This window comes from Struthio camelus, chromosome 3 (genome assembly GCF_040807025.1).
Source record: "Struthio camelus isolate bStrCam1 chromosome 3, bStrCam1.hap1, whole genome shotgun sequence".
NCBI classification, from domain to species: Eukaryota; Metazoa; Chordata; class Aves; order Struthioniformes; family Struthionidae; genus Struthio; species Struthio camelus.
Genome location: NC_090944.1, coordinates 105,289,036 through 105,297,537, shown reverse-complemented (window position 1 = coordinate 105,297,537; position 8,502 = coordinate 105,289,036).

Here is an 8,502-nt window from a genome sequence, read left to right as displayed (position 1 = left end):
AGAACATAGATACAGAAAAAAGTGCATCCCATTTAATAACAATGCATTATAAAAATAGCCCTTGATGCAGCAGAGTCATTGGGAAGTTGCATGTGTCTAGTGCCAACTTTAGTGCCACTTATGAACATTCTTTTCTGTCTGGTTTTCAAGATGTTATGTTTGAAGGTGTTAGTTTAAGTTTTTAAGCCTTTTAAGGATTAAATGACTCGGGGAGAAATTGAAATTTTCAGAGAATCATTGCTCCATCAGCAACAAACTGTCTGACTGCTGCACACGTTTCCTCTTGGCTTGCACAGAGGACATGGACCAGTTGTTAGCAATGTATTCATGGAAATGTTGGCTTCTATAGTTCTGTTTAATCGAATATCTCAATGTTTTTTGAATGTTAAGATTCACAGCACATGTATAAGAGAAATAATGGTATTGCTTAACACTGAAGTACCGCCATGTCAAGGATAAAATCTAATTGGGAAGAGAAAGTGTTATTAGAACATACAACCGTAAAAGGTATATTCACTTTCCAGTCTTTCGAACAGTTATTTATTTATGAGAGGACCTTCTGTATCCTGATAGCTTAGTCTCCTCAGTATTGTAGCTCTGACAGTAGCCCCATAGCACAGTGGGATTCTGTGAAGGACCTTATCAAAAGCTTTTTAGAAATCTAGATATAATAAACTAACTAGATCACTCCTATTGTTATGCTCAATGACTTCTTCAAAGAACCTCACATATTTGTGAGGTAATTATTTCCTCTACAGAAGCTATCCTGACTCTTCCCATTGTATCATACTTATTGTGGAGAAACTTAGATGAGAACCATGTTTCTGTTCACCGTGGAATGGTTTTTGCATTTTCAGATTTGTCAGATCTTATGCTTTTGCCTAAGACTTGCTTGTCTGTCCCATTTCATTCATAGTCCTTCACTGCAGCATATGCAACTTAATGATTTTAGAAGGCAGGAGCCTCTGCTCAGGGACTGCTTGTGCCATATACAATTAATCAACCTGCCAGCAAGCCAGAGGGGTACAGCCACGCAATAGGCAAGGAATTCAGTCATCCTGGTGGAGTACTAACTGCTTTCCAGTGTCTTTGCTTCCCAGCCTACCTTGCTACTGTTCTGTGCCTTAGTTACTCTCAAATTATGTGACCTGCTGCAAGGAGCTCATGCACAGGGCAGCGGAGAGTAGAGCTGAGAAACAACTGTGCTTATGGTAGTACGGAGACTTCTTTGCCTGTAGGTCATGCATGCATGCACGTATTTCTGCAAATGTGGTGTATGCAAACAGCTACAAGTATATCAATCAGCTGTGCATACACATGGCTGGCTAATGAGAGATTCCTAATTCCATTTGTAAAATTTGTGAGCTTTGAAAATATGGACTACTGTTGATTCATTAGTAAGCTTAATTGAGGATTTCAGGATTAATGGTTGAAAACTGTACAGAAGTAGAAGTGATTTTAGCATGACCTACTCCTTATTGCTTTTACCTTGGAGGCTCTGCGCAAGACGAAGTTCGAGCTGTTTTCTAAGGTACCCATTTTTGACTGATAGCGATTGTGCAGCCTGATTTCTTGGCTTCATTAGACACAACATGTATGAAGAGATCGTATACAAACAAATGCACTTGAATGCATCAGTAAGGGGCATGGTAAAAGAGAATTAGAAATCACAGAATCACAGAATCACAGAATCGTTTAGGTTGGAAGGGACCTCTGGAGATCATCTAGTCCAACCTCCCTGCTCAAGCAGGGTCACCTAGAGCATATTGCCCAGGATCACATCCAGACGGCTTTTGAATATCTCCAGCGAAGGAGACTCCACCACCCCTCTGGGCAACCTGTTCCAATGCTCTGTCACCCTCACAGTGAAGAAGTTTTTTCTCAGGTTCAGATGGAACTTCCTGTGGTTCAGTTTCTGCCCATTGCCTCTTGTCCTGTTGCTGGGCACCACGGAGAAGAGGCTGGCCTCATCCTCTTGACACTCCCCCTTCAGATACTTGTACACGTTGATGAGATCCCCTCTCAATCTTCTCTTCTCCAGGCTGAACAGGCCCAGCTCTTGCAGTCTTTCTTCATAGGAGAGGTGCTCCAGCCCTCTAATCATCTTGGTAGCCCTCCGCTGGACTCTCTCCAGGAGTGCCATGTCTCTCTTGTACTGGGGAGCCCAGAACTGGACACAGTACTCCAGGTGAGGCCTCACCAGGGCTGAGTAGAGGGGCAGGATCACCTCCCTCGACCTGCTGGCAACACTCTGCCTAATGCACCCCAGGATCCCATTGGCCTTCTTGGCCACAAGGGCACATTGCTGGCTCATGTTTAACTTGTTGTCCACCAGGACTCCCAGGTCCTTCTCGGCAGAGCTACTTTCCAACAGGTCAGTCCCCAGCCTGTACTGGTGCATGGGATTATTCCTGCCTAGGTGCAGGACCTTGCACTTGCCTTTGTTGAACTTCATGAGGTTCCTCTCCGCCCACCTCTCCAGCCTGTCCAGGTCCCTCTGAATGGCAGCACAGTCTTCTGGTGTGTCAGCCACTCCCCCCAGTTTAGTATCATCAGCAAACTTGCTGAGGGTGCACTCTGTCCCTTCCTCCAGGTCATTGATGAATATATTGAACAAGACTGGGCCCAGGACTGACCCCTGGGGGACACCACTAGCCACAGGCCTCCAACTTGACTCTGCGCCATTCACCACAACCCTCTGAGCTCGGCCATCCAGCCAGTTCTCAAGCCACCTCACCGTCCACTCATCTAGCCCACACTTCCTGAGCTTACCTAGGAGGATGTGATGGGAGACAGTGTCAAAAGCCTTGCTGAAGTCCAGAAAGACAACATCCACTGCTCTGCCCTCATCTACCCAGCCAGTCATTCTGTCATAGAAGGCTATCAGATTGGTCAAGCATGATTTCCCTTTGGTGAATCCATGCTGACTACTCCTGATCACCTTCTTGTCCTCCAGATGCTTAGTGATGACCTCCAGGATGAGCTGTTCCATCACCTTTCCCGGGATGGAGGTGAGGCTGACAGGCCTGTAGTTTCCTGGCTCCTCCTTCTTGCCCTTTTTGAAGACTGGCGTGACATTGGCTTTCTTCCAGTCCTCAGGCACCTCTCCTGATCTCCAGGACCTTTCAAAGATGATGGAGAGAGGCCTAGCGATAACATCCGCCAGCTCCCTCAGCACTCGTGGGTGCATCCCATCGGGGCCCATGGATTTGTGGATGTCAAGTTTGGACAAAAGATCTCTAACCCGATCCTCCTCAACCAAGGGAGAGTCTTCCTTTCTCCAGCCTTCCTCTCTTGTCTCCAAGGTCTGGAATTCGTCAGGACTGGCCTTAGCAGTGAAGACAGAAGCAAAGAAGGCATTCAATAACTCTGCCTTCTCTGTATCCTTTGTCACCAGGGCACCCGCCCCTTTCAGCAGCGGGCCCACGTTTTCCCTAGTCTTCCTTTTGCTATTGATGTATTTGAAGAAGGCCTTCTTGTTGTCCTTGACATCCCTTGCCAGATTTAATTCCAACTGGGCCTTAGCCTTCCTTGTCGCATCCCTGCACGCTCTGACAACGTCCCTGTATTCCTCCCAAGTGGCCTGTCCCCTTTTCCACATTCTGTACACTTCCTTCTTCTGCTGGAGTTTGGCCAGGAGTTCCTTGCTCATCCATGCAGGTCTCCTGCCCGCTTTGCTGAACTTCTTCCTCAGAGGGATGCACTGATCCTGAGCCTGGAGGAAGTGACGCTTGAATATTAACCAGCTCTCTTGGACCCCTCTTCCTTCTAGGGCCCTACCCCAGGAGATTCCCCTAAGTAGGTCCCCGAAGAGGCCAAAGTCAGCTCTCCTGAAGTCCAGCGTTGCAATCCTACTCATTGCCCTGCTCCCTCCTCGCAGGATCCTGAACTCCACCATCTCATGGTCACTGCAGCCAAGGCTGCCCCCAACCTTCACATCTCCAACTAGACCTTCTTTGTTCGTTAGAAAGTTGCTTAGGGCGAGCCTGAGGATCCCTGGTGCAGTTTTACACGTCCATTCTTTAACAAGGCAATTTACTATCTATCCATCACTGCAATGTATTAAACTGATGCTGCTATAAGGCTGTCAAAAAGTCTTGCCTTCCAACAGTCTAATAAACTGAACATGTAGGACGTGTATTTTTAAGAAAGGTGAATGTGGTACTAATAGATGCGTATCTGACAGGTATTTTTTCTATACTGAGTGCACTTTGCTACAGCACTGCATGAATATTGTTGTCATTTCAATTCGGACATGATATTATCACATTCTGTTATTCTGTTATGGATGAAAAGGGATTTTACTAAGGTGATGACACATTGTAGTTTTATAGCTTCTTGCACCACCTAAACTTCAGCATTACATAACAGAAGTGCCACTGTTTCTTTTACAAAAATATTTTAATATTTCCACTATTAATAAACAGATAAACAGGCTGTAATTGATATAAAGAGAAAATATGTCATAATAATCTTTTGACCATGTTCTAACTTGCATAGCATCAGAAGAAGATTGATGCAAATATATAAGCTTACATTAGAGTTATATTTTGATTTCTCTGCTTGTTAATGATAATATCAACAAGGAGGATCATAGGAGAAAGAAGCACTATGTCTGCAGTTGAGGCAATTAGAAGAAATGTGTTTTTCTATCAAAAGGAGACAACAATAGGGATATACAGGTATCTCCAGGCAACAGCTTTTCAGTTAGTATGTATGCTTGACTCTTTCCCATAAGTTCACTGTTTTTCTAGTAATCTAAGTAAAGACACTAGTCTTTGCTGAGTGCTGCGTTCTTCAGAAGCCATATGTCCAAGCTGAAAATCCGGATTGTATTTCAGGAAGGAAAGCTTGGAAAGGTTTTTGATCTAAAAGTGTTGAATAGTCCGTTTCATAGCAAAGAAACTATAATATATTCTGCTCCCCAGAAAATACAGTAGAAACTGTTAGGCAACAGCTGTTTTATGAATTTGACTTCTAAGAATGTGAAATAGCAAGTTGCATTGTCATTTTATTTTTTCCATGCAAATAAAATTGTCCACTGTTTTTTTAAGTGATTTTCATTTTAAAGTTGATGGGCAGATCACACAGTCTTACCTTTCTCAAGATGAGTGGTTTTCCTTACCTGTCTTTCTCCCTACCCTGTTTTTTCGCCCACCCCCACCTTCAGAGCCAAAATACTAGAATGTAGCAGATGCTGACAAACAAAAAGAACCCTTTGTGCATTTTTTTTATCATAAAAGTGCTAGAATTTTAGCTTTTTAGCTCACTTAATCATTTTGACAAGATGACAATATGAAGTATCATCGCCAGACAGACGACACTAGACAGATGACAATACTAATCCTACAGCAGGTTCTCAAGGGAGATTTTTGGTTTAAAATTTGACATATGTTATATCAGGGTGAGCATAATACATGTAGAAAAACAGCAATTTGCTACTTTGCGCAGTTCAGTTTCTCTCTAGGTCTATATCACCAGTGAGTCAGAGTTTCTGCTAATCTCAGCTGCCTCAGCATTAGGGCTCTGGTAAAGCTGGCAGGTCCTTCGTGACAGCCCCCACATCCGGAACTGCTGAGACGCTGATAGATAGGACAGATGCTTGCTTCATGGTTATGTCCCCAGGGGCATCTGCCAGAGCTGTTAGCATGGGGGAAGAGGGGAAACCTTGGAAATTGCCACCTCATTTTCACTGAATGATAGACCGTTGCATCACAAAGCAAATTTGACCAGTTTATGAATGTATGAACTGCCTCCAGAAAGAGAGGTAACTATTCCTAGCATAGATGCTGTCACCCAACTGTTGCTCTGTCAAGTCAGTTATGTTATTGTTGGCAGGTACTGATGTCTGATGCCTCAGTTGAGGAGAAGAGTTCTCTGGAACATACCTGACCTATTGAGCAGTCCTGGACAAAGGAAGGTAAAGAGTCAGGAAGCAATTCCTAAGCAGTAGGGGGAGGCAAAAACAGTGGTTTATTTTTGTACTTAAGTGCATTTTCAGACGCCACACTGGGTAGCACAGTATGAAATTCAGGCAAAGAGAAATTCTCCTTATCCCTTCATGTGATCAGTGACTGTCCTGAAATATGAAGTATGATTATTCTTTTCTTCATGGTGCAAATATTGGTGGCCAGAAATATAGACTGCAGGTTGGGGAAACTGAGATGACTGAACCCCTGTGGTTGCAATCAGGTGTTAGAAGCATCAGCCTGCAATATATTATGCTGCTCATTTTGCTGCATGGATTACCTGCAGTGCCCACCTGTTGAGTTGCTTTTAACTTATGTGCAAACTTTGATCTTTCATGTATTTGGTTTTTCCTAGCATTAGCATTTATTCTATAACCTGTGCAAGAAGCGCGCAGCCCAAACTGAGAATGTCTAAGCCTCGCTGTTGCCTGCCATATGTTGACTTATCCTGAGATATATTTTTCTTGATTTTTCTGATATATTCAACATCACAACCCCCATATGGTTACTGCTTCTTTGTGTATTCCCGTGGGAGTTTATCTTTTGCTTTTCAAAGGCTCATCACAGAGACTATCCTTAGTGGGACATCATGTGCCTGGTTCATCTAATTATCCTCCCTAGTTATAGATGCATCAGGGGTTCTATGTTAAATTGGGGAAGGCTTTTAAAATTGAATATCTGAATAGTGAAATCTGTAGAAACACCAAAGCGTGAACAGAAAGTATCACATATTGGAGCATTCTGAGATGGGAGCTATCACAAGCAGGCACCTTTGACTTCCTACTAGTTGCTGCTGACTATGTCTTGATTTCCACTGCAAAACTTGGGGAATCACAGTAGAGACCTCTCCTCCCACTAAAGCAGGGGGATATTTTCTTTCATTACAGCAGATTTACAGCATGGTACAGGCTCAAGGGTCTTTACTGAGCTATTACAGTAGTGAATACCTCAGATAGATAGTACTGCATCCTAGTTCCACCTACTCAACATGAAAATAGGGGAGTTTCTCATTGACAGTGTCAAAACAAATCTAAGTACTCGGAAGATTTTTTCATAAAGGAAAAAAAAAGTAAACATTTTGCTCGTAATAGAGCAATAAAAACCCCTCTTCACAAGCCTGGGCATTTGTCCTGTTGTCTCACTTGTGCTGTCCTAAAGACCCTGGCTTTTTGCAGGGTCATGGTGGGAGAACATTCATGCTAGCAACTCTTGTGGGAGAGAGCAAGAACACTGGCCTGCCTGAGGCTCAGCTGTCAGAGCACAGCAGGCGTCTGTGCAACCAGCAGCTGCTGACGACAAATCCCAGCACCAAGCCCGAGGAGCTGCAGACTAAGTGAGGTTCTTCAGGATGGGACTGGCACACAGTGCAATGCCAAAAAAAAGTTGCTGCTCTTTCAGGTTACTAGTTGACATGTTACAGCATGGCATAGTATAGTTTACTGCATTAAATTTTTATCCTTGAGACATCTATTGGATTTCTCTGTTCTTAGCCATGGTTGTAAAGGAGATGCATATAATGCCTTATTACATTGGCGTCAGATTTCAGAAAGCAACACTGTGAAAAACGTTGCCTTGATTTTGTGAGGCAACAGCGTATGCCTATAATGAAAAAAGATGAATTAATGGTAGCAAACAACAACAGCGTGAAAAGTTTATTACCTTAAATAGTTTTTGCATTATCTTCCACACCGTTTCAAAACAGAAAATAGTCAAACAACTGTGATTTCTGTCTCTCGATCCCCAAATCCACTTTTCCTCCATTCTCTCTTTCCCTTTTAGTCAAAATCAGGCAGACTGGTGGGTACCCAAAGGCTGTAAGTCAGGAAAAGATATATTCTAAGATCTGTGGCACATGGAGCATTTATTAGTTAGTTTTTAATTATTAGTTTTTAATAATATTTATTATTAGTACTTCACATCTCTAAAGCGTCAGATATACAATAGCACTTACATCACGAAATAGGAATAGTAGGCTCATAAAAATAAAATAATAAAAAAAAACTTATCAGAGTTCCATCTGAGAATAATCAATTGGTTATAGATATTGGTGTTACAGCTACTACTATATAAGCCTATGTATCACCCCCTTTTCTGGATAGATAGACTATAGATATATGGCTGTATACACACATATATATGAAAAAAGGCACACACATGAGATCTTTCCATAATTCAGGTCCCCAAGTCTCCCAGATAGCGGGCAAATACATGCCAAAGATCTAACAAAGCAGCTAAAACCAGCAGAAACCATGTATTACATTCACCCACAGTTTCTACTCTTCCACTTCTACCTCCTATAAATCACAATGTTTGGCAATGTTCTCGCACAGTGTGAACTGCTGTAAATCCTGGAGTTCTGTATTGAAGTTACACAGTGAGTGCCACTGTATAACACACTAAATCGTGGACTTTTACCCAAGAAGTTGCAGAATCAGCTGCTTTCCTGCATTGTTTGTATTTATGGGAAGCATTCATCAGTGACAGATAAGGTCAGTTTGTGCTGCTGTTGCCACTGCCCAGAGATGGAGAATGC